At 36.5% G+C, this 10224-nt stretch overlaps 1 non-coding gene across 1 annotated transcript; it reads left to right on the top strand.

Annotated features, from left to right (window-relative positions):
* The first annotated feature begins 3551 nt into the window (after positions 1-3551).
* LOC124500719 (U6 spliceosomal RNA) lies at positions 3552-3655 on the top strand. Its single transcript, XR_006959650.1, has one exon. It is a non-coding gene; the product is annotated as a U6 spliceosomal RNA (small nuclear RNA).
* The last annotated feature ends 6569 nt before the right edge of the window (positions 3656-10224 follow it).

The following is a 10224-nucleotide window of genomic DNA, read 5'->3' on the forward strand; positions in this document are numbered from 1 at the left end:
TAAAAAACAGCACATTCTTTGGCACCTTGCTTTTTTCCACTCCATATTCATTCTCAGGGGTGATCCTCATTCTTTTTTATATAGCTCTACTGTAAAACAGTGCCGTATTGTGTCTGGGCATAGCAGGGTTCGTTCAACCAGCCCCTATGGATAGACTTGGGTGGTTTCCAATTTTTGCCATGACAAATAATAATTTACAACAGTGAAAACTTTTTTTTTTTTTCGTAATTATAGCAGTATACCTTGGGGTAAATTCTTATAAGTCAGATTTCTGGGTCAAAAGGCATTTTGATAGATATTTCCAAACTCTTCTCCATAGGGGGTGAATGATTTTTTAAATTTCCACCAACAATGTTTGAGATTTTCTCCACGGTCTAGCCAAAAGAGTATGTCATTAAGCTTTTGAAATTTAGGTGTATATTTTTTCAAAAGTTTCTCAGGTAATTCTGATGTGCGGTTAGGTTAAGGGCCATTGGCTTGGATTGTCAGAAATTCTATGAGACTGCAAAATGAAAGCAATGGTGATGGTAATAGTAAAGAGTATCACAAAAATAAACTGAGTAACTTCAAAGAAAAGGATTGGGAACAAGTCATAATAACTTCATCCAAATTTAATTTCTCTAGGGGCAAGAATTAAACACTGTGTGATACTTGGATTAAAAAAAATATATCCCATGCCCTCCTTAAAAAAGGTTTTGCCTGTTTGACATAATTTTATATACTTTACCAGTACATCAATGTCCCATCTGGGTTGACGTCTGTTTAGGCATTAGTAGGGAACGTTTTTAGGGTACATGGCATCCTAGATGACTCATTCAAGTTAATATTCATCCAAACACTACCATGAAATGAACTGATAGAACCTAGGTACAATATTTTATAGGTTCTAAGACAGTCTTTTTTTCTTTAATATTTCTATACTAGTCTACATCTTATAGCTGACAATATATCATAAATAAATTGGCATCTCTTCTCTCTCTTAAAGAACAACTTCTAGTAACTTTAACACGGAGTTTTAGAAATAAAAGGGTAATTAATTGAAAGGAATCAAAGTGGCATTCTAGGAAAATTATATGCATGCTTTCTTAGTGATCTTGGGCACACACATAACTAATCAGAGAGAGAATAATGTGGTTTTGGTCAGTTTTCAATGTCTCTGCCCTAAGCCCTGTGGCAGTCTTGGTCCTTTCATTCTTTTGCCTCAGTGGTTCATCATCCTTCAGTATTCTCTTTATTCTCAAGCTGGTCTCTGACAATTGGCTATGGGGCTTTTGGGGCTCCTTCCCTTTGCTCCAGGGTCTAGTTATTTATAAAAAAAAACAGGGTTGACTGCCTCTATTCTGAAAAAACTTTCTCTGTCACAGCTACCATTGCATTATTTTCTCTGTCAGATACTGTGCTCTTTACCCATATACAGGGCCACCTGTACCCTAAGGCCAGCAACAGTTTTCCTAGTTCATGAAGGATTCCAGCTTCAGCTGGCCTGCCAGATCAGTTAGGTCCCCCTCTACCCCCCCATATCTCCCTAGTTGAGCTGATCAACCATGACTGCTGCTAGACTGCATGGTCCCCACACAGTGACCATGTGCCATGCCTGGCCTCATCGTGGACACTCATTTTGGTCCAGGGCCCAGTCTGTCTAACATTATTAACAGTCTGGGTGATAGGAAGACTCATTGCCAGCTGGGTCAAAACCCTTGGGCAAGCAAGTTATATTCTTTACATGGTTCCAAAAAGGAAGAGAGAGTTTCTTGACAGGTTTCAATTAGAAAGACTTCATCCTAAGAAAAATCAGAATGCCTTTTAATTGTACTTTTAAATTCCCTTCGTTCCTGCTGAACGAAGATGAGAGCCAAGCAGCTTGGAATAAAGCCCCTCAGAATTTGGAATTAACCTCTTTTCACCAACAATTTTTCTATGACATATTTTTAAAGTATGCTTTGCAATAGTTGTTTTGTTTTGTTTTGTTTTTTTTGTCTCTGCTGGTTCTTTCTGAAGGTACCATCATAACAGTAGCCCAAAGTATTTGGAATATGATTAGTGAGCTATTAGAAAAAACTGTTTATGATGGTATCTAGAAAAACGAAAATGCTACTTACAGTTTTAGATGTTAATTGAAAATTTTATTTGACTTTCAAATTGTCAATCCTACTCAGTTCATAATTAACAGCAACTCAATGTCTAACTTGAACGCAAAAATTTTCTGAGTTCTTATGTTGTTGGTTTATGAGATTCTTATGTTGTTGGTTTCTTAACTGTTAAGGAGATAAAAACGTTCTTTTTTATGTGGATTCCCTTTAGAGCCTGGCTCTTTCTCTCTGATGGTCATAGAGATACAAAATGAAGTAAGAAATGGTCCCCGTTGTCATGAAGCTCAATCTAACAGGCAAGTCCATGTATAAATACATATGCATGGCAGATTAAAGGGGAGAACAAAAAAGAGATCACAAAGGAAGAGCAACTTCCAGAAGAGTGAAAGGGGAAGCTTTCCTGGAGTGGGTGACAGGTGAGAAAGACTTAAGAAGTGACTGGGTGGCTCAGTCGGTTAAGCGTCCGACTCTTGATTTCAGCTCAGGTCATGATCTCACAGTTTGTGAATGCGAACCCCAAATTGGGCTCTGTGCTGACAGCTCAGAGCCTGGAGCCTACTTTGGATTCTGTGTCTCCCTGTCTCTGCCCCACCCTCACTTGCACTCTGTCTCTGTCTCTCAAAAATGAATAAATGTTTAAAAAAAAAAAAAAAAGACAGACTTAAACCTGAATAGGAATTGCCCAAGTAAAGCTGGGAAGTTTATGGAAGACAGGCTGAAAAAACATTTCAGGTAGAGGAGGGAAATGTAGAAAGGACACAGGAAGAAAAAACACTTGTGTTAAGAAGATGCTGGAAAGTAAACTGTAAGGCATGGAAGAGAAAGTAAGGAAAGCAGAAATCCCTGAACACAATTCTGTAAAGCAAGAACCGTACCAATGTCTACTGAAGCTTTATTATATGCCAGTTCCTCTCCAATCAGGAAGGTAATTGTTAACTTCTTGAGGGTGGTATGCAGGTGAAGTCAAGATCACGTATAGGGAAGCTGGTTAAAAGGTTGTTGTAAGGAGTCAGACAAGCTCTGATCACTACAGAGATTAGGGCTGCCACATTTTAATCTATTTTTGTACTATAGCTCTTGATAGTTAAAACTGACCAATTCTTGAGTTGCTATACTTCAGTTTTGTTTTTTATTTCTTCTTATAGCAGTATCTCTAATAAGCTATTATAGCTTCACACTTGTGTGCAAGAAAGCTAAATGCAAAATATGCAAAAACCAAAAGAAAATCCAACTGTGGGTATGAAAAAGATACATTGGGTAGGTATCAGAGGAGGCAATGTGTACAAATGCAAATATAATTGTTACAATAGATGATATAAAAGATATTTCAATAGCAATTATGCTAAGGATTGTGTCAGAAAGAAAACATGACTTGGGATGTACAAAAGAATTTTGGAGGCACTTTTAAGTAAATAAGAATAAGGGCAGAGATATAGGAATGGTTGAAAATCAATCTGGTTTGTGCTCGCTTCGGCAGCACATACACTAAAATTGGAACGATACAGAGATTAGCATGGCCCCTGCACAAGGATGACACGCAAATTCGTGAAGCGTTCCATATTTTATATGTTTTCACTCTTATGTGGATCCTGAGAAACTTAACAGAAGCCCATGGGGGAGGGGAAGGAAAAAAAAAAAAAGAGGTTAGAGTGGGAGAGAGCCAAAGCATAAGAGACTCTTAAAAACTGAGAACAAACTGAGGGTTGATGGAGGGTGGGAGGGAGGGAAGGGTGGGTGATGGGTATTGAGGAGGGCACCTTTTGGGATGAGCACTGGGTGTTGTATGGAAACCAATTTGACAATAAATTTCATATATTGAAGAAAAAAAAAAGAAAATCAATCTGGTTTGAGCTGAAGATGCAGTTTGGGTTGAATAGATTTTTTTTTTTTCCTGGTCCCAAATGGTTGGGAAATGAAGAAGTTGAAAAAACCTACATTGTCCAAATGGGAGGGCAAGAAGAACTATAAGTCTCTGTTTGCAAGCAAAAGAAAACCCAATTCTATCTAGCTTAAAAACTGAAGGAGATTTATTAACTAATGCAATTGAAAAGTACAGACTTCAGGCATAATCTGACTCTGACGCTGTGATATTATGAGAGTTCTGGATGATTTTCTCCATTTTCTCTCTCTAGGCATCAAGCTCATTTTAGGCTGGCTTCCATTATGGTTTATAATCTCCCAGGGCCACATGCTTCCTCATTTATTTCTGGGGTAGGGGAAAGAACTTCCTGAGCAGTCACAGACTTAAAGTCCTGAACTTCATTTCTATCAAGACATGTGCCTGCCCTTGAACCACTGGCTATAATCAGGGGATAGTCAGATGCAGATTGGCTTGGGCTAGGCTCTGCACCCACCACTGAACCAATAGGTCTGACAAGGAGATGTCTTTACTTAAGTTGACTCACATTAATTAGGTTGACTCCTGGCATTCTTGGTTAGATTGCTCAGCCAAGGGGGGTCAATGGGGACTGGAATCCAGCCCACTATCTGCTTTCCAAGCTTTGCACTCTGGCATTGGGCTATATTTCCTGGAAGAAGGATAGTCTTTTTATAATTCTCACAAAAGCACAGTTATGTACTAATAAATCTGAGTCCAACATCCATTACAATTTACATTTTTCCAATTTACATAGAGAGGTGCCTATGGATTAGCGGTAGCCATCACCCTGAAGTTGAGGGATCAATCCCAATTATTTTTGTATCTTGTTTATTTGCTTCTTCAGATCCAGGCTCTACCCTGCCATTTCTCCAAGAGTCTGACCTGCATTAATAGACTCCCTTATCCTCTGATGCCAGTTATGGAGCTCAAGGATGAGTTCACTGTGGGTAGGCTGCATCTGTCTACTGTAGGCCAAGCTCTTGCCAACAGCCTTTTCCACATGGTCTCTCCGTCTCTGCCCTCTGTCACTAAGTTCTAGTAACTGCTTGCACCTCTTGGCACTTCAGACCCAGGAGGATATCAGTCCCTCCTATGAGGAGTGGAGAGAGGAAGGGCAGAAATTTATTAATAGTAAAAATAATAATAATAATAAAATTACCTGCAAGTCAAAATGGAAGGAAAGAAAGGAAAGGATAGGCTTGGTGGAGAGTGACTGACTGTTCTGCCTCCTCACCACAACAGACCAAGAGCAAATCCCACTATAAATGCTTCAGGTCCCCAGGCTAAAGGTTTCTGGGCTGAATTATGTGAGTCTACCTTAAATCAGGATGATGAATTAGGACACTTCTTTGCTCCATTCAACTCTTATGATTTATTCATTCAGTGTCATTTCTTGTATAACCAAATGTCCTAATTTCTAATGTGGGAGAAGTAGAATAGTAAAATGTATTTTCTGCTTTAGGACCACCCTACAATGTACAAAGGTATTCATATGCAGCTTAAACAAAGAGAATTTGTCCTATTTTCTATCACCTATCTAATGTTCCTATAAACACCTCACCCCCACTGTACTCCTCTGGGTGGCAAGGAAAGAGATAAGTATTGTCAGCTAATGGTTTCTCTGCTTCCTCTAGTTTATAGTCTGTTTAGATTTCAGATCTCTTTTTGAGGTAAATATTCCTATGAGTTCTAAGTTTGAGTCCCTATTATGGTGGCTTCTCTCTTTCTTTTCTTCCTTCCCAAGATGGTGTCTGTTTATCCTTATGATTTCCCTTGATATTGGGAGGAGGAGTCACTTGGTTTCATGTTGGTCTTTTGCTGGTTTCTGCCATGAGATGGCTTGTCCAATCCTTGGGTCTACCCAGCTCAGGTGTGCTTTGCCAGGTCATGTTTCTGAGAATGAGGCTGAAATCTGTTGCTGAAGTAAGTTAGCAGTGAGGGAATTCAGGATCCATTTATGACTGAACACATACTCTTTTCAGTGTACATTTGTGGTTTTATGAAATTCCTAGCGGCTAGCATTCAGCCTGACCAGAGTGGTATTGGATAAATTTTTGTACTTTGGTATTATTAATCATAATTTTCTTGTAGTATTTCCAATGAAAAGTCAAATTTTTTAAAACTTACATATTGCATAGTAGGTGTTTAATAATCTTGGTTTCTACTCTGCCTCCCAATCTTTATAGTTATTAACTGTTGAACAATTAACAAAATATTTTCTCACTTCAAACCTGCCAAGTCATAACACAGGTATCCTATCACACAAATGAAATGCACATTGTTTTACATGAATAGTGTTAAGGCAGTAAAAAATCCTCCAAGAATTAATGAAATCCATCTATAAACTATCAGTTTGTTAAAACATAAATTCCTTGATTAGTTTTAGCATTATATTTCATATGTGTTTGTGTTTTAATTTTGTATTATTCTTTAAACACCAATATAGAACAATTCAAAGAAATTTTACTCGATTGCTCCAGACAAAACCCAGTTGTTTTCTCCCAATTCCCTTATTGCCTGTAATTATATAATCACATAAAATACCTATAAATGTGTTTGCACAGTTACAGTAATACGGTATATACACTTTTAAGCCCCCAATTTCTCTTAATATTAAGCTTTATTTTTTATACTGCTAAAGTTATATGTACGAGTTTATTAATGATACAATATTACATCAGTAAGACATTCTCTCATGAGATATTTAGGTCATTTCTTACTTTTTCATGATTATACATAATATTACAATGACCATTTTTATGAACATGATAGAGATTATTCCCCTCCTGACTAATGTATTAGAACTTCGGTTCCCAAGAATTGCTCACTAAGTTACAGAGAATGAAAGCTGGCTAGTTTTGATTTGTATCCCTGGGCTGTTCTCCAAAAGGACTGCATCTACACCAATGCCTGCAGGGTCCTGCTTTCCCAAGGTGGCCTCTGTTAGCAATAGTTCAAGTTTCATGAGCATGAAAGAAAAAGTTTCATGGGCAATTTTTTTCTTCTGATGACTAGGTCTTCTCTTATCAGTCTTCCTTTTCAATTCTAAGTAAGATTTAAAATCTGGTTTCTTCTGCAGCTAGTAGAATTCTTTCTTTTTTTTTCTTTCTCTTTTTACATTAAGCATCTTTTATTTTCAAACATAGCAAAGAAGATTAAAGTACTTGCCATGCCAAATAAAGGTGTTTTTTTTTTAATGTGCAATATATCTGAAAGTAATAAGCAAAACTTACTGAGCAATTACTCTGTCCTAAGCACTTTATGTATTAACTCATTGAACCTTCATAACTATTCCACATTATTCCCATTCTATGGACCAGATCACAAAAACTGAACAGTTAAATAATTTGTTCTCTGTCAAATACCTAGTAAGTGGTGGAGCAGAAACAGCAACTCAGTAACTTTGATTTCAGAGTAAACACCCTAAATCACTATGCTGTTCTGAAATCACAGCAGAAACTGTCTACAAAGTAGCAGTTCCACAGAAGACATCTTCTTTTCTTAGGAATTTAGATGAGATTGAAAATTGGCCAGAAAAAATAGTCCTTTTTAAATAAAGCTTTCCTCCTATTTATCCCACCTCCTTCCCTGATATATATATATACAAGGACAGAATAGGGAGGGGTATATAAAACACAGAAAGGACATTAATCTTCCTTACCTTCATACTTTTCACTAATAAAAATTACCAAATAAAATATTAAAACAATTTTTCTGTCAACAATTTGTGAGCCAAACTCTAATCATATTCTTCAGTGGAGCCTAAAATCAACATGTGATACGTACAAAAACAATTTCTTTTGCTGCATCCTTTTCCTGAAGTCCAAAAAGAAGTTTACAAATACTAGACCCAAGAAGGTTGCAAATGATCTATTTCTTGAAATCACAGTTCATTTTGTTCATTACTTACATGTTCTTTGAGGTTGTTACTTAGAATATAGTTGACCTCAAAGAGTTAAGTACTTTTGTAGATTAACATCTGATTCTGTTTTTACCATTACCTCTGACCAATTTTCTTTTGTGTGTAAAATATTAAGCATTCTTGTACTACAAAGGTAGGTACAAAACACAAAGAAAACAAGAACAAAAAATAGCTTAAAGAGGAAAATCATCCACGATAAAAATTATACTTTGCAGTTTTAACTTAAAATGCATTTTCTTATTTATGTTATGTTCAGCTCAATACTAGAAGCTACTTTATTTATTTATTTATTTATTTATTTATTTATTTAAAATTTGTTTGTTTATATTGAGAGAGTTGGGGAGAGGGACAGAAAGAATCCCAAGCAGGCTCTGCACTGTCAGCAGTGCAAGTCTGACATGGGGCTCGAACTCATGAACTATAAGATCATGACCCGAGCTGAAATCAAGAGTCAGATGCTTAACTGACTGAGTCACCCAGGCGCCCATAGAAGGTACTTCTAGACAAATATTAGTTTATCTCATTCATTTTACAGATGAATAAACTGAGGCACAAAAAGTCAAGCTATGAACCTTAAATGAATCACTCTTTTCAGTGCTCTATCACTAGGGCAATCCAGTTAGAAAGACCAAGTAATAGCTAATGGGCACTTCTTAGCATATACCCCGACATACCTGATGATTGCAACGTAAGATATATAAAAACATATTTCAGGAAAATTTTAGGTCTAACACAGATATTCTGTTATATAGTTGCTGTCTTGGGCTGTCCAAATCTGCAATTTGGCAGCTGTAGCCAATTTGCTGAAGAATCATATCTCTGGCATCTCTTGTTTTCTCATCCAGGTGGCAAAATGATAGCCTACTTCTATGAATCTACTCATTTAGTTTGCTAGTATCTAATTAGAGAAGAAATGAACTGTTCTTTCTCTCACATCAGAAGTGAACTGACCAGCTCATGGATCCTTCAACCAGGTGAGCTCTCAGTGGGGCTTGGCTGGCCTTTCTTAACTGAGTCAGCATATGTCTGTAGGAGCTGACTTTCACTGGGGCCTTTCAGGAATAGGGTTGTTTGAAAAGTTGGCCTCACGATCAATGGAGGAAAATGCTAGGGATTCTAGCTGCTAGTGGAGTTACTGGCAAGCTATGGCTAATGAGACATTGGTTTTGTTGTTGTTGTTGTTTTGTTATTGCTTTAAATTTTTGCTTTCTTTCCAGCCGAATTTGGCTAAGTTTTTGTAGACCCAGCTTCAATATCTCTTATGAAGTCTCTATTGTGATATTCTGGCAAAGTTGTATTTTATGCTTAACTTTCTTTGTGCTTAGTTAAATGGTTGGGCCAGTAAATCATTTAACTAAGGATCATTTTTATCTTGATTCTATTGTATTTATTAAAGCCTGACTTCTTGCTTAACATAATGACTTGACACTTTGGTCTAGACACTGGGGTGAGGGTGAATGTGAAATAAGCATTATAGCTGAATGGTTTTGAAAGAGGAAAAGCGACTTGCTTATGAAAATGACACATGCATACTTGATATAGGTATGGACTAGGATAAACGTCTAATTGAATTCATTCTAGCTCTTTGGTTCTTTTTATTATATATAGCTGAATGAGTACTCATATCTATGTTTTTTGGCACTAATTTCTTTGTGTTTGTACATTTTCTTCTTGTCTAATAGATGTAAAGAGCAGGACTTTTAAATTCTGTCCCATGTATTTTCATAAGACACATTTTTAAGTTGTATATCATTATTCAATACATGTCCTCATTCATCTTGAGCCAATGAAGGATTTCTGCTTTCTTACACCTATAGATTCTGTTATGTGTGCCTAAATGATAAAAAGTTGATCATTCAGAATTACTTCAGTATATGTGCTGCCGAAGTGAGCACAGATTCAGAATTACTTCAATTGCATGTGGTTTGATTAATGATGTCAACATGACTTTATATATCTAAATAGTAGAGCTAAAAGGTTTTTTTTTTTTGTTATTTTGTTCTTATAGAGGCTACATTTTAAGTTTGAAAATATTCAGTGGTATATTTTGTATTTAAAGAAAATAATGCTTTCAAATGTATCTATGATGGTAATAGAAGGAAAATATCCTTATCAGATAGAGACGCATATTGAAGTATTTACAAGAGAAAAAAAAAATTTGCTATCTGGATTTGCATTTAGATACTCAAGTAAAAAAAGAGTTAGGTGAAGATGAAAAAAGAATTGGCAAAATGTTGGTAATTGTTGAAGGCAGGTGGTGAATGCATGCACTTGTTTCATTATATTATGCTTTTTCTGTTGTTGTTTTTGATGTTTGAAGTTTTCCAGGATAA

Source organism: Lynx rufus, unplaced genomic scaffold (genome assembly GCF_022079265.1).
Source record: "Lynx rufus isolate CCGP_SWC_20201006 ecotype Redwood Valley unplaced genomic scaffold, mLynRuf1.p SCAF_6, whole genome shotgun sequence".
NCBI lineage: Eukaryota > Metazoa > Chordata > Mammalia > Carnivora > Felidae > Lynx > Lynx rufus.